The 20,445-nt window shown below is 40.8% G+C and overlaps 1 protein-coding gene and 1 long non-coding RNA gene across 2 annotated transcripts in view; one reads left to right on the plus strand and one right to left on the minus strand.

The window, feature by feature from the left end:
- Nucleotides 1-20,445, plus strand: part of MTNR1A (melatonin receptor 1A) — a 65,955-nt gene that overhangs the window by 30,374 nt on the left and 15,136 nt on the right. The window lies entirely within an intron of this gene.
- The window catches only part of LOC310770359, a 63,418-nt gene continuing 51,257 nt past the window's right edge, over nucleotides 8,285-20,445 (minus strand). Inside the window, exons 2-3 of the long non-coding RNA XR_014552108.1 lie at nucleotides 10,396-10,556; nucleotides 8,285-8,329 (exon numbers count right to left, since the gene is read on the minus strand). This is a non-coding gene — a long non-coding RNA (uncharacterized lncRNA). The remainder of the gene's footprint in view (nucleotides 8,330-10,395; nucleotides 10,557-20,445) is intronic.

Consider the following 20,445-nt stretch of genomic DNA (forward strand, 5'->3'; position numbering starts at 1 on the left):
AGTGCGTTGGAGGTGAGCTCTTCTGTTGAATGTTTCGTCATACTCTCTATTCAGATCTGGCTTTAGATTGGGGTTTGTGTGTTTAGAAGTGTCGTGGCCCTATTTATTGGTGAGGGTTCACCCATAATGATAATAATAATTTATTATTTGTAACCTGCCCATCTGGCTGGGTTTCCCCAGCCACTCTGGGCGGCTTCCACAAAGACCAAAAATACACTAAGATGTCACACATTAAAAACTTCCCTGAACAGGGCTGCCTTAATATGTCTTCTGAATGTCAGGTAGTTGTTTATCTCTTTGACATCTGATCTCCCTTTGTAAAGGGAGAGACCCATGTGGGTGGATTTAATCGGGCAGTGTTGCTGCTGACCTTTGGTTTTAAAAAATATTGACTTCCTGGGTTGGGCTAGATGCAAAGTCTAGGCAAGCTATCAAATGTAGTCAGGTCAATGAAGGGATGCATATGGCAAGTCGTGAAACCTGCTGGCCACAGCTCCATCATAGAGCACACATTTTTCAGGCAAAACATCCTAGGTTTAATCCCCAGCAGCTCCAGGTAGGACTGGGGAAGACCCAAGGAAGCTTCCATCAGTCAGTGCAGATCAGCCCTGCTCAACCATTTGCCTTTTAGATGTTGATGGCTTACATTTCCCATCATTCCTGACCATTAGCAATGCTGACAGGGCTGACGGGAATACAGAATAGTAGATTTTAGAGTTGGAAGGGACTGAAGTGCCATCTAGTCTAAATCATTTAGTGGGCACAACACTGAGGGAGACTGGTGTAGTTGCACCATTGATCCGATATGATATACAGTGGTACCTCGGGTTACAAACTTAATTCGTTCCGGAGGTCCGTTCTTAACCTGAAACCGTTCTTAACTGTTTACTAATGGGACCTCCTGCTGCCGTTGCGCTGCTGGCATGCAATTTCCGTTCTGATCCTGGGCCAAAGTTCTCAACCCGAGGTACTACTTCCAGGTTAGTGGAGTTTGTAACCCGAAGTGTTTGTAACCTGAAGTGTTTGTAACCTGAGGTACCACTGTAAAGGGAATCACCTGTGTCCAGAATGTGGATTTTACTGGGTTTCAGAAAACTGTAGCAGGGCGTGTGGTTTGCCAACCTAGTAGGCAGGCTACAAGCAACTGTAGGTACCTGGCTAAAGACAGAAGGGTTAGGGAGACCCTGGCTCTGTAAGCAGAGCACACTCTCGATATGATGTGTGTTTTTATCTTCTTATTTTATTTTCTGGTTGAGTTCCATAAGCCCAGCAACTGAAGCCTTGTCCTGTACTTGCAGTTCTCTGAACTGGTATGCCCATATAGAAGCACATTTCTTTACATTGCAAAAAATAAAATAATAAAATAAAAACCACTTGATACAGCTTCTGTTTTACAGTCACTGGACAGCTGAGGCCATTATTTTTGCACCATTCAACCTGTCAGATTTCATTAGCTTACTGTCTACAGAGAACTCCCTCTACAACCAATTGCTTGTTAATTCATCTACAGCAAACTCTAAGGGAGTTCCCTAAAAAGCAATTTTAGGCAAAGTATTTGATTTATACATCCTTTGGCAGCACTTAGCCAAAGTTCAGCAAGCGTCAGATGTTTGCACTTGCTCACAAGAGCATTGTGAGATTATTTTCAAAATCTTAAACTGGGGTGTGGGGGAATCTGTTTATGGTCATTTGGAGTGGAGGATACCATGTTAGAATTTGTGCTTGCTTATGATATTCTGCAAGATACTCCACAGAAGTCCTCTTTGTCCTCCTAGAGTACTCATCTTCTGAAAATTGTTCTTGATGTAATGCGACACAGTTAACTTTTTGTTTGAAAATTGTGTGTCAGACCCAGAAGTGATTCATACAGAGTGTATTATTTTGGATTGTCACATAGAATCCAAATACATTTATATTAAATAGGGCGTTGTTTGACTTTTTTTAAGCTTTATTTTTCATTATATCCGTCACAGCTGTCTTCTACAAAGTATACTGAAAACAATGATAACAGATAGCAATTTGATTCTGTAATGGAAAGTTGAATACCAGAAATTGTTTGTGGCACAGAATCCATTAGTTTCATATTGTTCCTCAGAGTTCTGACTAGTTCCCAAGTTCTTGTTGTTTTTAAATTGAAATCCCACCAATCAGCTGCTGGGCAGGGAAACAGAAGTGGGGAGTGAATGATGTCCAGCGCTTCTGCAATCCCTACCAAACAGCTGATTGTAGTTTGCTTCTTTTAAAGTGATAGATGACCAGGAGGTTTCTTGGACTTGGCTGAACTCTGTGCACACAGCATCCAGGATGTGATGAGCCCTCATCCTGCTAGGGATATATGTGTGGACACAAATTTGTAGCGAATGTACAAATGCTAAGATATATGTATGGATGTAAATTTAGATATAACAACTATAATTTAAATAGAAATAATACAATACAATAATACCTCTCCCCCTAGCAAAGAAGACTGTAACCAGCTGATCTGTGTACTGTATCTGCTTAGTCTGCTGTCCACCTGCTGGCTATTGAAGGGCAAGTTCAAAGCCCCTGCTGTTGTTTCCTCTGATTTTTTTTAACTGAATTTGGATTGGACAACTCTTCAAACAGAGTATGCTTCCAGGCAGATGACTCTAATAAAGTTGAATACACAATCACCCCAAGCTAAATAGGATTGCAACCTAATTCTGCCACTGAAATAAATAGCACTCCGGTTTGTGTGGATTGTGCATTTATATTTTGCTTTTTAATAGTTTAATAAGTGGGTAAAGGTAAAGGGACCCCTGACCATTAGGTCCAGTCGTGGCCGACTCTGGGGTTGCGGCGCTCATCTCGCTTTATTGGCCGAGGGAGCCAGCGTACAGCTTCCAGGGTCATGTGGCCAGCATGACAAAGCCGCTTCTGGCGAACCAGAGCAGCACACAGAAATGCTTACTTGACACTAAATACTTATCAATATCTTTGTATTTTCAATAAAAACTTTCCAAAAGGGTATGTGCATCTGTCTGCTGTAAAACGAAATGAAATACTCAGAATTAAACTTTTCCAAGAACATTAATATTAGCAGGAATATAACTGGAACAGTTCTAAATAATAATTTTAGGACAATTATCTCTCACTGATGTTCCCAGATTCCTGTTGAAAAAATGCAAGTCTTCACTGGCAGAAAGGGTGAGCTAAAAATATAGTTCACTATATAGTACTTATTTAGACACATCACATGTTTGATATTGTTCATTGATCTACGACTGTAGGGATCATTGAAAGAAATAAAATTCTGGAAATAATTTGAGAAAATTTGATGAATAACTATTATAGGATTGTCATATATTAGGCTCTGATCCAGTAAATGTTTCCTACATTTTGCTTTTCTTGTTGTTTGATGGGTTTTGAAGATTAATGAGTGAGATATGACTGAACTGAATTCCCAGTATTATAATGATCAACACAACACTTTAGCTCTCAAACAGTTTCGGAGTAGCAGGTGAGGGTCAACAAGAATAGCATGGATCTGAAGTTGTTCAAAAGCATCCGGCTAATTATTGTTTGTATTCTTCGAGTGCTGGTATATTAATGGTTTACTTTCCACATGAGTGGATGTTGTTGCCTCAATCACCTCAGAACATTAGAGGCTTATCTGAACTTTGCAATGATGTGTTGTTTAATTAGGTATTTCCATGTATATTATGCCCTCAACTGAACATCCAAGGGGGGAAAGGATCAAAACATACACAAGCATTCACTTGCGAAAAGCCTGGAGGGAATACACACTTTAGTGATCTTAGCAATATAGTGTGTGAGAAAAAATGACATAGACTCTCTGAAACAGCAAAAAAGTAATCTGACCCATTTGTCAGGCTGCAACAGCAAACAGATGTTTAGGTTCATATAGGCTTTTGGGGATCCCCACGCTCTCCATAACCATCCAGGGATCCTTTACCCATAGCCCCCACACCCTCCTCATAGTAGCTGTTTTCTGACCAGTACCCCCAGCACTCTCTCAAAATTTGAAAGGTGCTCACTGGTCCATAAGGTTTGGCGACCCCTGCTTTAAGCCACAATAGATATTTTTAAAATCTTGGTTTCTTTGAGGCCAGTGGCTATACATTTGGAGCCCTCAGGAAGAAGATAGTTGGGGCTTAGCTTGTAGTTAAATCTGCCTTCTGACCTTTTCACAAAATTTCAGTCTTTAGAAAATCATTAAAATAATTGCTTAGAAATGCATTCAAGCAGCTGTAATTTACAGTATCAGTCACTAGAGGGGAAAATGGTCCACAGTTTTGGAATGAAGAACAATGCTAATACAGTTCTTTCCACCTTCCCCACTATTTCTATGAATAGCAAACTAAGTATTTTAAATAGGACTTGCAAATGTTTTGAGACAAGGATGTCAAGTGATTGTTTAAATGCTTTAAACAGCACGATGCAAACCTCTGACCACTGAAAATGAAGCCATGTTGGTGCAGTGAGATTTTGTGTAGTTAAGCAATGGGAAGTGGGCTGTGGGGTTCTTGTAGTCTTTCCCTGCTCCACTACAAATCCCCCACTTCTCTTATTGGCTTTACTATAATATTAAGTCTGCCCCAGTGCTGACCATGGTTAACACTAAGCAGATACACTCTTAAATATGGTTTGCCAGCTTGCTTCAAACCCTAGTTTCAAACTTTTTAAAAAAACAGCAACAACATGGGAACCATGGTGAACTTTATTATTGCAGTGCAGACATGAAACTATAGCAAAAGCCAACAAAGGAAAGGAGAGAGGAATACATACGAGAGAGAAGGAGGAGCAGGCAGTGAGGCCATTCATGAATGCAAAATGAACTGTCATTTCAGCCTCTTTGTATATGCTGTGAATGAGCGCTCATCAATTTCTGCCTCAAAGCTTGTGTAGCCTAAGTTTGAACCAACGGCATTTGGTTCAGTAAAAGGTGGGGTGTGAAATGGAACAGCATCAAAAGGACATCACCCTCCAAAACCTCCCGATGCTCCAGTTTTGTGTGTCCAATGCATTTCAGTGTTTTGACTTCTGTGTGGGTAAGATCATATTCCATTATCTTGGCCTAGCAGCTTCCAGAAGACATGTTCTTTCAAAAACTAAATGTTGATGAAAGACAACAGGATTGGCTGGGCACAAGATATAGGCTGACTCTTACTCGGTGCTATCAGATGGGTTTTCCCATACCCACCAACTGTTCTTGAAAAAACGGGACATCCCATTTTTTTCTCGAGAGGATGGTGGCAAAAATGGCCGCTGTGAACTCACACAATTTTGGCCCTGACTCTTGGCCCCAAGAAAATGCTTTTGGGGGCAGCGATCTCATGTGGGTCATGTGACCTGTGTATGTGTGTGGCCCTGGAAGATGGCATCCCAGTTTGTATTGAATGGTATGGTTTGCTCTATTCCATGGCTGATTTGCCCCCATATGAAGCAATGAATCATTCACGTCCATGTACATGGTTTAAAAAGCTGGTGAACTAGAAGGCATTAAAATGCTATGCATCAAGGTTGTTTTCTCAATAGCTAGGAAAGATTTCTTTTTATACCAAATTCCATTATCATGGTTGGAATGATCCCCTTTACTGGTCCTTCCTTTTTTTTAATCTCACTTTTTGAGGTGTCTTGTGCCAATAGGATCACTGTCCAGTGCTAGATATTACCCTTCTGTGGCCAATATTACCATGTGGGCATTATCAGCCGTTAGTTACTGACGTATTTTTTGCTTCTTTGCAAAAGGGCCACTTTTCTTATGAAAAATCTTAGCTATCTTTATGGTATAATGCTAGAGCAATGCGTGGTACAGTTTCTGTATTGTTGCTGGTTGTGGTGTGCACTTAGTTTATTGTTAAGCATAGAAATAGTGGTGTTCAAAAATGGGTTCATCCCACTCAAAGACTTCCTGTAGCAGTTAGTGGTTTTTGTTCAGAGCACACATTAGGAGATTTTGTTAAGGAGCTCTATTCTATTCCAGCAAATTATGTCCATGTAATCTGTAAGAAACTGGGAACATACATTTTGTTAATCTAGTAATAAAGATTAAGGGCAATTTAAAATGGATTAACCCGCATCCCACAAAATTGAACTCTTCAGTATGCGGTGTTGAGCTAGCAGTTTTATAGCATTGAAAGTAATCCTCAATCAGCAAAAATGTCATTAAAAGAACTAGAGAATTTGCTTTTATAGAAAAAATGAATATAACACTATTTGCAAAAATCTTCACTTTAATTCTAATTTTTCTTAATTCACAAATTAATACTCAGCCTCCCCCCTTTTTGGGTGATATGAGCTGCTAGATCTTGAACAGAAATCTTCAATTAATTGCCCAGCCCAAAATAGACTGTGACCTCAGTGAAAGCTACGGGTTCTTTTACAACACACACACCAATTCAGGACACAGTGATGATTGAAAACACCATTGGGGATCCCCAGTATCCATGGCTGAGATTCTCACCTACTCACCCATGGCAGAGATCCTCAATTGCAGCTTGAGAACATGGAGGAGAGCAAACCCTTTACAGGCAGTTTCCCATTCAATGTGATTGTGTATGAATGGGGAGCATGGTTTATAGGTGCAAATGCTGTTATAGAAAGGAAGTAAGAAAAAAGTGTAGGTCGTTGGGAGCCAATGTGGTACCCTATGTGATACCCATCATTCTCTACCATTAGCCATGATGGCTGGGACTGAAACGTGTTGTACTGCAAAACATCTGCAGAGCACCATGTTGACAATCCCTGACCAAAGCTTCTTCCTTCCTTCTTTTCTACTCTAGCATTTAGACCTGCAAACTATTGGTATGACTTTTCATTATATAGACTACTATAAGGAAAGTGCAGTGCAACCCTACCTATGTTTATTCAGAAGTAAGTCTTGTTGGGTTAAATGGGATTTACTTCCAGGTCAGTGTGCATAGAATTGTAGTCTCAATAATCACCAATATATCCTAGATTCAGGTAAGTAGCTGTGTTGGTCTGACGCAGTTGAGATATATATATATATATTGTCCAGTAGCACCTTAGAGACCAACTAAGTTTGTTCTTGGTATAAGCTTTCATGTGCATGCACACTTCTTCAGATACCAATATATACCAATATATCCTGTGAACCTGGGGTATGACAGGTGTGCTGAGTTGGGCCCAACAGTGGGAGGGGGGCTGTTGTGTGTGCATGGCATCACATTCACAATGCCCCACTCTCCATCAGGCCACACCTGCCGGGACGTGCTGGTGCCTGCCGGGATACTCTGGCGATCGCAGCGGGGGGTACAGAGGGTGAAAATTGCCCTCCAAGCCTCCCTCCTGGTGGGCTGGCACTCTGGTGATTGCAGCAGGGGGAGAAAATCACCCTCCGAGCCTTCCACCCAGCATGGTGGCACTCACCCAGGGGGTGGGATGGTGGCCCCCTCAATACTGAGGGGGCTTAGACCCCTGCCTCAAAATATTGAGAGGGCTGAAGCCACTTCTGCTCTCTATAGCTGTTGCCCCTGGAGTATGATCCATGGGACCCACTAAGAACCAATGTCTGGCTATGCTTATGTAGGATTGCACTGTGATGCAACTTCATGGGCCTTAGTTCTGAATACACGTGCATAGGATGATGCTATAAAGATGCAATCCTATGTACACTTAACCATGGATAAGTCTTATTTGACTTAAAGGGACTTGCTTCTGATGAAAGATTGGACTGCAGCTATCTGTAGTTCTAAATGTCCTCTAGTTTCTGAGATTTCAGCAAAGCCCTATTACGTGAAGGCCATTTATCTGAAAATATTATATGTTCCCCCCTGCCGCTGCCCTTTTTGGGTGTTCCACACACTGCCTATTGCACATCCTCACTAGTTTAATGTTTTTCATATCATTTTTGGATAACAACATTAGTAAATTAAGATGATCAATTATATAAGCAGCACCTACCAAAAATACATCAGAAACGTTATACTGTTCCAGAAGACTCTCTCTCTCTCTCTCTCTCTCTCTCTCTCTCTCTCTCTCTCTCTCTCCACACACACACACACACAGCTGAGAAATAGCCTTTGTACAAAATTGCTGAGGCCACATCACAGATTGAAAACCCATTTTAACAGCACCCAGAAGTAGCTTCCAAATCCAATTAGCCCACTATGACCTAGCTAATCCAACACAGTTCTTTAAAAAGGAGTTGTGTACTTTTCATTATAACTTCTTATTTCTTCTATAATAATATATCACATTTCTGCAAGTCTGCCTGGTTTCTACTCCTGAACTGCTTTGCTGGTGTAGCTGGACAAATGCAGATTACAGCAGGAGGTGGATGCAAAGCTGATAGACTGCGTTCAGGGAACCTGTATCTTTTTGCCTGCAAAATGAGACCCCCATTAGATCCTTTGATGTTATGCTAAGAACTACCCAGAGGAATATCACAGCCCTCCCCTACTATAAGGAGCCAGTAGGACTTTGACCTAAGTAGCCGTTATATTCACCCCAAATTCATCCCAGACTTCAGATTTATTCTAAAGACAAGTATCAAATTATCAAGCATCAAATCTCTAGTGTCTAACAGGCCAGGAAATAAATGGTCTAGAATGAATGTGGATATATGAAGGCAATGGGAAAAAATATGTAGTTTCCTATCCATTCAGCTACTGTCTATCTTTGTATCTGCCAACATCTTAAGAACACTTGCAGTATGATATTCTGCTCCTCACTCAATCCAAAAATACCGCCTGAGCTTTTTGACAAACAGCCAACTATCTGTGAGATTCTTTGTGCTTTTCAATTTCTGTAGCCTTTCAAGAGATGGTAGTTGCTTTCAGCTATGGAAGATTTTTTTAAAAAATAAATAAATCACAGTTTAATATGTTGTTTACCAATTATTCTCAAATTCAGTCTGAAAACCGCAAGCATCTTTGATTTAAATCAGGAGTAGGGAACCTCTTTTAGCCTGGCAAATCTTCCAAGGTCACATTCTGATGATGGGTGGGGCCAGAGACAAGAGGCAAGGCAAAAGTAGGTGGGATAATTTTTCGTATTCTAAGGTATTTTATGTAATTTTATGTATTTTCCATACATTTTATGTGTTTTATATTGACTGCTCCCTTAGTCTTAATGAGAATTGTCTGTAAAATATGTTAAATGCCCATAAAATACATAAAAGCCTAAGGAAGTGTGGAAAGTGTTGGAATGATAAAAATGATCAGTTATGATTGGTGGATGGGTGGAATTTGCTAGAAATAGCCTTATGGACTGCTTGAAGGAATCTGGCAGGTCCATGAACTGGGAGTTCCCCAACACTGATTTAAATAACAACAAAAGCCTGTCTGGGATCATATATTCCAGCTTGTATAGTCAATGAGGATCAATAAAATGGATTTGTTAAAATCTGGTCAACTGTTATCTTGACCCTGATTTTTCTTACCTTACTGCATGCACAACTTGCTTCTGGCTCTCTATTTACCACCTCCAGTTTTGACATACATTGGTACCTCGGGTTAAGAACTTATTTTGTTCTGGAGGTCTGTTCTTAACCTGAAACTGTTCTTAACCTGAAGCACCATTTTAGCTAATGGGGCCTCTCACTGCCACCGCCGCACGATTTCTGTTCTCATCCTGAAGCAAAGTTCTTAACCTGAGGTACTATTTCTGGGTTAGCGGAGTCTGTAACCTGAAGCGTCTGTAACCCAAGATCCCACTGTATGAGCAAGGGAGTGTGGGGTGGCTACACCCACTCTTGACTGGCCAAGGGTAAATGCAGTCCTCAGGCCCAAAAATATTGACTAGCCCTGAGTTATAACTATTTCCAGTTTCTGATGAATATTAAGAACATAATTATGACATCTCAAAGCATTCAGCGTGGTGGAAAGCCTATAATCTGTATCTGGCTTACTACAGATCTCAACGTTTTGTCCTAATGCTAATTCAATCTGTCCTCACATCACCTCCTCAATCTTCCTGCTCAGACTTTTTCTCCACAATGTCCAATTAAGACTCCTTCCTTGTATATTATTAGAAAACTATCCTGTGGCATTAGTGTCAAAGCTCGTAGAATGCCAACAAATTCCTTTGGTCATTGCATGTAGAGGCAGGACAGCTATTGAGCTCTATCCTGAACAGTTGCTAGCGCATTGATTTATATAATCTTAGAGTTGGAAGAGTCCTTGGAGTCACCTGGTTCAGCCTCCTGCTCAGAGCAGGACTTACAGTGCCAGATACAACTACAGTAAATCTGGCAGATGATCATCTGACCACTGCTTAACTTCTGCAAAGGTGAGACCACCATCTTCGGAGACAGTCTGTTCCACTATTGAACAGCTGATACATTCAAAGGATTATCTTGCCAGAGAGAAGGAATAAACATATCATACAAACCTTGTCCTATCAAAACTTGTTGCATAGCATGGTAGTGCAATCCTGTGACTCTCCTACCTGATGTTGATTCTTCCTGTACTGAGTTTCTCCAAGGCTCACTAGCCATCATTGAGAGAATGTGTTGGTCCAGATGAACTGGGTACCAGTTGTCCACCTGAGCCCATCTTAATTATTTGTTTTGGTTCTTTTTCATTAGCACTTTTTGTTATAGCTTCTGCCTGTGGGGAATAAGACAGAGAAGAACATTTTGTCACTTCTGGGTTCTGTTTTATTTTCTCAGCAGAGAAAAGGTAGACCGGTCTATTACTCTCATTTCATTCCTTGTGTTAGTGGGACATATTCCTTTCTGTCCCACTAACACCAGGTTTACATCATTAAAGAGAATACTTGTAACCATTCAACTAATAGTTTTATAGCCTAGCCATCTTTCCTCCCCCCCCCCTTCCTTCCCCTTTTCGGTCATGAACCCAAGCTATTAAAGGAGTAGGTTATTGCTTATTTGGAAGAAGGATCGTAGACGTAACCTTGAATGGCTTTGAAGTTCTGTGTTATATATCTATATATCTATATCTTTATACCTTGTCTTTTGCCAGTTGACTATAATTATTGCTAATAACAATAAAAAAATAAATAAAAAGAATGCAGCTGACAAATGAGGATGAATTAAAGTAGCCAACAACTTAACTGAAACAACCTTCAAGTTCAACCCAATAATTTTCTTTGAAAGCCATAATTAAAGAGACTTTAATACAACAATTGAGAAAATCCTCTCATGTACCTCTGCCCACCATACTTCAGATGACGATTGCAGAGTGGTGCGGAGAGTGATTTATGCCATGCTGAGCTTCTTGGGGGAAAGCATGAGATATCAATGCCACACTTCAGATCGTTACTATGGCAACTGGTAAGCCCTGATGTGGCTAAATCTAAGACAGCCTAATATATTGTAAACTGCCCTGTGATCTTTGTATGAAGGGTGGTATAAAATTTAATACATAATTGTAATAATAATTGAACTCCAAAGAACACTTGGAAAAAGATAAGCAAAGCCACTTAGACTGCAATTTTAAATAGACTTGCTTGGAACTGAAGCCCATTGAATTCAATGGAGCTTAAGAGTAAATCTGGATAGGTCTGGGTAAAAATGGATAATCTGATTTAAGTTATATTGTTGCTTTCAAATAGCAGTTTACCAAACTTTGGGCTGACTAGAAGAACATCTCTATCTCTTCCAAATTTTGGCACCTGTCCCTTGACTTCGTACCTGTGGAACATATCCAGCAACCTAATTTAGCCACATTATTGCTTGTAGCAATTAAAAACTGCAGTTAGCCAAATTATGATATATACTTTTTCATGCATGGCAGTGCTAGCTTTGAAATGACTGTGTTTAAACTCCTTCCCTACTGTGCAGACTTTAATTTGTTCCTATGGCTAAGATGATTATGTTTTATTTGTATTGCTACAACTGGAAATGTGTTCCTGTAATTAGGTGGTTGATATATTCATCAGTTTCACTGGAAGTTAATTTATTCAAAGCAGTCTCATTTTTTATTGCCCAGAAAAATCTATGTACCATATATTCAAATCCACACCCAATGTAAAGACCTATTTCTTTGTGGGCAGCTTGTGCACTAGAAAAATGAGCCAAAAGTGACTTTTCAGAAGTCAGTCACAGTCAGAGCCCCCCACATCCCTGTACCACTTCCAATATTATTTTGGAGGGTTCCTCCAATCCCCTGGAGCATCTTTCCCTTCTTCTTTCAGTTGGTAGAGTAAAGGTAAAGGGACCCTTGACCATTAGGTCCAGTCATGGACGACTCTGGGGTTGCGGCGCTCATCTCGCTTTACTGGCCGAGGGAGCCAGCGTATAGCTTCCGGGTCATGTGGCCAGCATGACTAAGCCGCTTTTGGCGAACCAGAGCACCGTTTACCTTCCCGCCAGAGCAGTACCTATTTATCTACTTGCACTGTGACATGCTTTCGAACTGGTAGGTTGGCAGGAGCTGGGACTGAGCAACAGGAGCTCACCCTGTCGCGGAGATTCGAACCACTGACCTTCTGATCGGCAAGTCCTAGGCTCTGTGGTTTAACCCACAGTGCCACCCGTGTCCCTAGTTGGTAGAGTATGAGACTCTTAATCTCAGAGTCATGGGTTTGAGCCCCACGTTGGGTGAAAGATTCCTGCATTGCAGGCTGTTGGATCCTCCGTACTGAGGAAGTTTAGTTTTCATTGGATACAAAAAAATCCCACCTCTGCTTATGAATAGTGTATGTGTGACGTTATTAACCCCCCACCCATCTGCAGCCCTGTGCCCTAAACATTGTCTCCAGGGAATCAGGATACTGTCTAGTCTCTAGAGAAGCTTTCTTTATTTTATTTTATTTTATTTTTGCAGTGTGTGTGTGTGTTAAGGGCAGCAGGAGCAGAAAGTACTTCTGCTTCCACAACATAATGTTTTGGTCCAAGGCCAAGCCACTGAGAAAGCAAAGCAAAGAAATTTTTAGTGTATGAGTGGCTCTGACTGCTTCTCAGTGATTTCCCATAGTTTATTGACACCACCTTTGTATTTATCTGAGAATTTGAGTGGCTTCTTTGTCAATGATACCACACGGAAGGTGAATTCAATAAAAGCATATAACAAGAGGTTAGCACAGCTAAAAAATGTTCAGGTCACTTGGTGAAACAGGTTATTGTTGCCATGCATAGAGTGAGTGTTATTAAATGGATGAACCTGTTGAGCTATGCTTTAGAACAAAGGTTATACTGAAATCTAAATACAAAGCTATTTTCTATTTGGGAGGGGGTTGTTTAAAAAGTGTGTCAGTACTGCTTTAAATTTTGAGAGCGTGCCAGCTATTAGTCTCACTTCAAATGCATGTCTTGGCAGGTACGTAAATATTGCGTGTAATTTATTGCATGAAGAAATAAGTGCCTGGAAGAACAGTCTGCCTTGGCTTTTAACTCCTGGCTCAAAGCTGTTTAGGATTAAAAAATATATATTACAGATGTAAATTAAAACTTCATGAAGCAGTCAGAATCTGTTTCGGAGAAAGTTATTCACTGAATTAATGACTGCTGAAGTAACTGTATCTATTCCTAGCAGTAGACACTGTATCTATTCCTAACAGTAGCAGTGGTTGGTTGTGGGAAGAACCTTTTCCAAAGCAATTCGGAGTTTCACACATTTCCCATGCAAATTCTACCTTCAGATGTGCAAATTAATTTCTCCAAATGTGACTTCAACATTTTAACTCACTGCTGCAGAATAGAATCTGATTGTTTTAAACTATTTGATCATCAAAACAAACCAACCAGTACCAAACAGCATTTGCAATGATCATTAAAATTACATTCTCCCACACAACTGGTGGGATTTTTTTTTGGACCCAGTGCACTGCAGTGCGCTTATGAAAGAGGAAACAAATTTGCTGGTGCTTTGTAGCTAAAAAAAATTGCAGGTGGGATGGAGGGTCCAAAAATAAATCAGTGGCCCCACATAAATAATAAGATGTCCGACAGACAGAATGCCAACTGGTTAAGCTTTCAACATAATAGTATTTACATACTAGGCAAGCTTGATGTTCAATTTCTGCCTGCCACAAAGCTGTTAGTCACAAGACCCCTGCTTTCCCCAAAGCCAATCCTAAACCATGCAAAGAACTTGCAGCTGTAAACCAGATATGTTACCGTAGGTCTTTCATCAACCAATTTTAGTTCTTGATGCAAAACCAGATGTGGTATTTCAGATGGTTGTGTGTGTACTTTTCACAGCTTAACTGCATCCCCCCCCCCCAAAAAAATGCACACGCACCACCACACCAAGAGGCTGGATAACAACAGTGGATTATATTGTGGGGTTTTCATACACTGCAGCATGATCAATGTCATGCATTATGGGTGCTGTAGTCCAACATCTGGAGGCTACCACATTGGCTACTTGTAGCATAGACAATTCTGAACCAGTTGGAGCAAAAGTCCAACTCAGTGTAAAGTTGCACCCTATGTTCCTTTTGGGCTGAGTAGACATGTATAGAATTGCATTTGTCCAGCATACCAAAAAGGAAAGGAAGTCAATGATTTTGAATTACAGTACTAATCAGCCCTAAGAACAAGTTATTCTAGGTTGTATCACCATCTCTGTATTCAGTTGTCCAAAAGCTCTTATATTCAAGTGATTACTTTCCTTCTCTGCTGCATTTGCAACTACTTCAGAATGAGATCTTTGTAGAACTGGGCCATCCACAGGGGTTTAACACATGAAAGACCCCACTGCTAGTTAACTACTGTACTATAGCCACCACATGGGGATCTTTAGAGCACTTTTGTCTGTGTTAGCTTGCAGACAGGAGGGAAAAGTATCTTTTTCATCCACTGAGTGTCATGAATAGAATGGTTAGCTGCCTGGGAGACACATGGTGTCTTAAAGCTTACTGTGTGGTCCTTATGTGGAGGAACGTGCCTCTGGCCTTTCGCCTCAGGATTAAGCCCTGTTTTTCCACCCACCCCTTTACAGCAATGTGGCTGCCAGTTGTCTGACTCTATCCTGCATAGATTCCAACTCCTAGGGGCCAAGGCAGTTCCAGCCTCCCCCAATGTATTTTTTGAGAGTTTTGGGCCCCCTCAGTTTTCAGAGGCTGTTCAGCTCTGCCCCTGGTTCCTCGCGGCATCATGCGCATGACACCAGGACTTTGCACTATGTCACATTGTGCTTCCTCAATCCTCTGGAGAAGCTGGCGCCTCTGCTATCCTGAGTGGTTGTTACCCTGTGTTGGAATTCACATCTTCTGCAAGTTGGTTCTTTGTGGGAAATGAATTAATATAAATAGTTGGAAGCACACTAATGGTTTGTGGTATTATGAGACTGTACTTATAGCTGCTAGCTCAAGATTTGTATTATCTTCATAGCAAACTGACCTAAAAGTATCAAACCAAATCTGAATTTTAAGCAAGAGTTTTAAGGAGCAAAGCACATGAAAATGAACTGATAAGTTCTCACTTTTGTTGGGATATCTAGAACAAATAACATTTATGGGTGGAAGTAGATGTTATAAGAAAAATGGCAATCTTGTCAAATTCTCCCATTCTTTCACTCTTTCTCCTGCATAATATACTGCAACTTACCCTGCATCTTAATATTGTTGCAATGTGCTCTACTATAGCCCTGTTCAGTTTTATACCTGTGAGCATCAAATGCAAGAAAGTGTCATCAAGAATATATGAGATATGTGCAGACCAGCCATGCCCTTCAGACAATCTGTGATTGGCATCAGCCTGAAGGGGAATATAGAAATATATGTAGGGCTCCCTCAACAGAGACAATCATATTGATTGATCAGGATTTATGTTGACATGTAAGGAGACCTACATCTGTGCTCATGTAGGCCCCCTCAGATTGCTGCCAATCACACATTGATTGGGCCCAGGTGTGGCATGTCCAGTCTACATTTCAGAGTCTGGGAGGGTCACATGATCTGGATAGTCCTTTCACATATCTGGAAACTATGGGTGTCACTTACATATAGGACATCTATATACAGAGCACATGTACGACAGTATGTATGAGGAGTGCACTTGTATCTGTTTTGCCATGCATATGAGTGCTAGGAATCGGAGACATGTACATAAGTGTGACAGTGGACATGCACTTTATCACAAATTTTTAAATGTGAGTAACATCCTTGAAGGTGATTGTAAAGTATGATACAATCTGTATTCTGCTTTTCCCCAGGGAATTCTCAGCTCTCATGGGCTGTTCCATCATTTTGTTTCGCATGGGATTGATGACCAACTGTCCTGTGTGTTAGCTCCACAGACATCCCACTCCAGTTGTTGGTATTAATCTTTCCTCTGAGCATCTTGTGTCAGTTTTCATAATAGAAGCTGGACATGACGATTCTGGTAAAAGTAATAGCCAGGGAGATGCCATGTAAAAGCAACAATAACTAGCTTCTGATTTCCATGATATGCTTTGCCTATACACATTTGTAAAAGTCCCCACCTCATATCCATTTGTGTTAATACTCTGCATCTTCTATCTTCATCAGAAGAACATAATGGCTTCTGTTGACCATTACTGTGTAGTGGCCGGCGGAGTTCTAGTCATCAGATGACTAGCCCACATAAGGAAGTTGACTTATTACACCTTTTCTCCTCCCATATTTTTCGCACAGGAAGATATATCCTATGCTAGTAGACTACTCCCTGACTTCCTCCAAGGCCCAACAAAGGAACCAGACAGGGGCAAGGGTGCCGACTTGCCCCACACATTGTTGGGGCACATCACGTGATGCATCACGTTACATGTCATGTGACACATCCCGCCCACACCTAGTGCAACATCATCAGGGAGGCAAAGTGGGGCTGCCGGGGTCCACGCTCTGCCTCCTCCTCCCCACGTGACATTGGCAGGGAGGAGGTAAAAATGGGGTGGGAGCTGAAGACCCCTCAGCCCCCACCACTTGGCACACCTGCGCAGGGGCTGTTCACAGACACCCATGCTGCCTGCCCCACTGGTTTCATCCCTGATATCCATGAGGATTCTATGTGCCTAGACAAACCTATGGAATGGGCATATCACTGGTTTCTATAATTATTTATTCATCTTATTGGTAGCTGTACCATTTATTGCAGCTCGGCAACTATGCCACTTTAAAATGATAACAGTTCCAGCTTCGTTCCAAATGAACTAAAAGGGATATAGTTTTCTCTGTATTTTGAGTTTTAAAAGTTGGCGAGGAGAAAATAACCCAGAGCTACTGTCCATAAATACATTTCAAATAGCCCTCAAGAAGATGAATGATATACTGGAACAAAATGGTATCATTTTAATTCAGTTTGCTTCCAGACATTCTGTTTTAATGAGAGGATCAGAGTTCAGCCTGACTGCTTTGGTACTGAAAAGGAACAGATTAAAAAGGGAATCAGGAAAATATACAAAATTGCAAGTTTTCTCATCCCCTGCCAGAGCTAAGAAATTCACAATTTGATTATGTGTGAGAAGAAAAAGGAAGAATAAATGTTTTAAAAGTGATATAAGCTTCACAACAGCCTGCATTTCTATTCCTCTTGGTACTATTTTGTGATTATAGATGCAACACACTGTACATTACTTTTACAGTAATAGCAGGACTATTAAAAACATGCATACAGGCAGTAACTGCAGTAGGAGTCTGCCTTTGTGTCCTTTAATTCTGTCTTATAACCCTGAAGGGCATCGTTCCTTTTAAAGAGGCTTCTTGTACCGCGCCCCGTTTTCTGTTGCAAGGGTACAGTGCCAAATCAAAGCTGCCTATTCCCATTGCCAATGGAGCAGTTGCAATTATGCTGATAAGGAGCAAAAGCCCAAGTGCAAGAACTGTCAAACATAATTTAGTGTAACCAGTATGTGGCTGGAAGCAAACCAGGGACAGAAAAGCAAAGTGTCTGACATTTTTTCTGTGCAGAAGACATTGGAAGAAGCACTAGCAACGAATGTCGGAGGGATAATACTGGGAAGGCAATGGAGAGCACAGAAAGTCACAGCTGAGGCATCAGCTACTTCTTGCAAACTTTGAAAATCTGTTTTACTCCATCAACTTTTTTGTTGCACCCATATCATCCCACTTGCCTAATCTCTGACAACATTTCCCAAAGAAATGACATTGCCTCTTTGAGCTTTCACAATGCGTGACAGCTGCAGGACTTAAACCCTTGGTACGTGTGTGCACTTAATATTCCAAGTATTGTGCTGAGCTTAAAGAGATGAGATTCTTGCTTCTGGTTCACCTTTCCTTCATGATGGGATAACTAGTCAGTGCATCATCTTTACCCGTATTAGCAGAATGTGTAGTTCTGTAAAGAATCACAGTAACCTATGAATGACCCATAGTGCCTCAAACATTCCCAACTGGTTGTTGTTGTTGTTGTGACATGGATTGATATCCCAGAATAGCAATCTAAATCATATAGATTTTATCACATGCATAAATAAATCTTTAAAATTACACATGCAAACTTAAACACATATAACTCATATATGTGTTTCATTAGTAATGAAGTCTATAATTCATTAGTAATGAAGTCTGAGTTGGTTTTCTAGTATCAGAGAAACACAAAACAAATAAAATTTATTGCATGCTTAAACACCTTAAACAAAACATATTCTAGTAACATACTCAATACAACTCCACCTTAAGTACAAATAAGAGCAGCAATATTAATAGGAAGGGAAGGCTGAGTAATCAAGGTCCATCCACCGCAGGAAACAAAAGGAGAGAGTTGGCAGATCTTTCTCTAAAGCATAATATTCTAGCAAGTATCAAGTATGCATAGTATTTGGCAGTTTTCAGAAAGCAGGAGTTCCATGTCCCATTTCCCACCACAGGGAAAACTGTCTGCTGGTGAGGTACAGTCAATAAAGTCACTTGAGTGTCGTTGTTCTATCTACCATTTGGATTAGATGTCAAAAGTGGGAAGAAAAACAAAAAAAATCCTCTGAAGAAGAACCTTTGAGATAAACATGCTCAGGACTTCTAACAGCACAGCCTCACTTTCTCATATATATGCACCACACTGTAATGTTGTTGAGGCCATCAGTGCTATTTATTGTATATTGATATTTTGGATTAGTATATATGTATAGTTTCTTAAATTATTACTTATTACATCACATCATATTTTATAAACATTTTTGCCTTCTTTGTTCATGTGGTTTGGTTCGTGGTTAATTAAGATGTGTTTTTTTATTTTCTGGAAAAACAGAGTGCAAAATGTTTCTTGGTGTAATACTACTCTCTACACCCACACACATACTTGCAATTTGGAAGATGACTGCAATTAGCCAGTTTGTTCTAACAAGCAATGCAAAAGGAAGTGGGTTGTATGAGAGCCTCTGTCCCATTCAGTTAAAGAATATTTTTGTCACTTCAGTATGCCTTAACAGCTGCTTATGCCTTAATGTTATATTGGAGCGAATCTCTGCAATCTATTGTTTAGCCTGTTTTAAAAAGGAAACCTGGCATATTGTTTTGAGAAGTTGAGATAGTGATTCATGCAATGGTTTCATGTCCAGAGCGGAAAAAGCCAACAAATCACTATAGTATTCCCTCCTCAATATACACCTGGGCAGGAGGTAGCCTGTACCATGTGAAGTTTGTTATTTCTCTTACACACCGCCATTAATTCTGATTCTTAAGATCCAGTGTGGTGTAGTGGTTAAGAGCGATAGACTCGTAATCTGGTGAACCGAGTTTGCGTCCCCGCTCCTCCACATGCAGCTGCTGAATGACTTTGGGCTAGTCACACTTCTTTGAAGTCTCTCAGCCCCACTCACCTCACAGAGTGTTTGTTGTGGGGGAGGAAGGGAAAGGAGATTGTTAGCTGCTTTGAAATGCCCTAGGGTAGTGATAAAGTGGGAGATCAAATCCAAACTCCTCCTCCTCCTCTTCTTCCGGATGCTCATTTGCATTCTGTTCCCACCCAAAATGTGAACGGTTTTATTTCTCATATTACAGCTCAAATATCTCTGATGCACAGTGTACGATGATCTTCTCAGTGCTAACCTTAGCCAGGTCCATAGAGCAAACTCCCTAAAAGGACTCACTTATATAGAAACATTGGATGATGCCTAATATCAAAGCAGCCCGTTGGTTCATCTAGCTCAGCATTGTTGACAGTGACTTGTGGCAGCGTGCTGAGATTTCAGACCAGAGTCTTTTCCCAGACCTATGTGGAGATGTCAGGGACTGAACCTGACATCTACCACCGAGCAACATCCTTTCCTTCTTCACCCATATGAGCCTCCTTGTAAAGATCTTCAGCTTTAATGTTTCGCTTCCATCAGAGATGTGGACAGTGACACAGGACAGCACTTTCTTGGCAGTAGCATCTAGGTTGTGGAACCTCCTTTCTTTGTGAACTCCATGCTATGGGCCTTCTAATGCTCTTAAAGACCTTTGGTTTTGAATGATTTGTTGCTGCTCTGCCTTATTGTTGTATTTGTTGTTGGAGGCTGTTTTCCTGATTCTTTGCTATATTTTACACCTATTTTGCTTTGTTCAGATTTTAGACTTCATCTGTTTTTATCTTGCGTTTCACTTTGAAGGTCTCCGGGTGGAGAATCAGCC

The sequence above is a fragment of the Podarcis filfolensis genome, assembly GCF_964270895.1.
Source record: "Podarcis filfolensis genome assembly, chromosome: 9".
NCBI lineage: Eukaryota > Metazoa > Chordata > Lepidosauria > Squamata > Lacertidae > Podarcis > Podarcis filfolensis.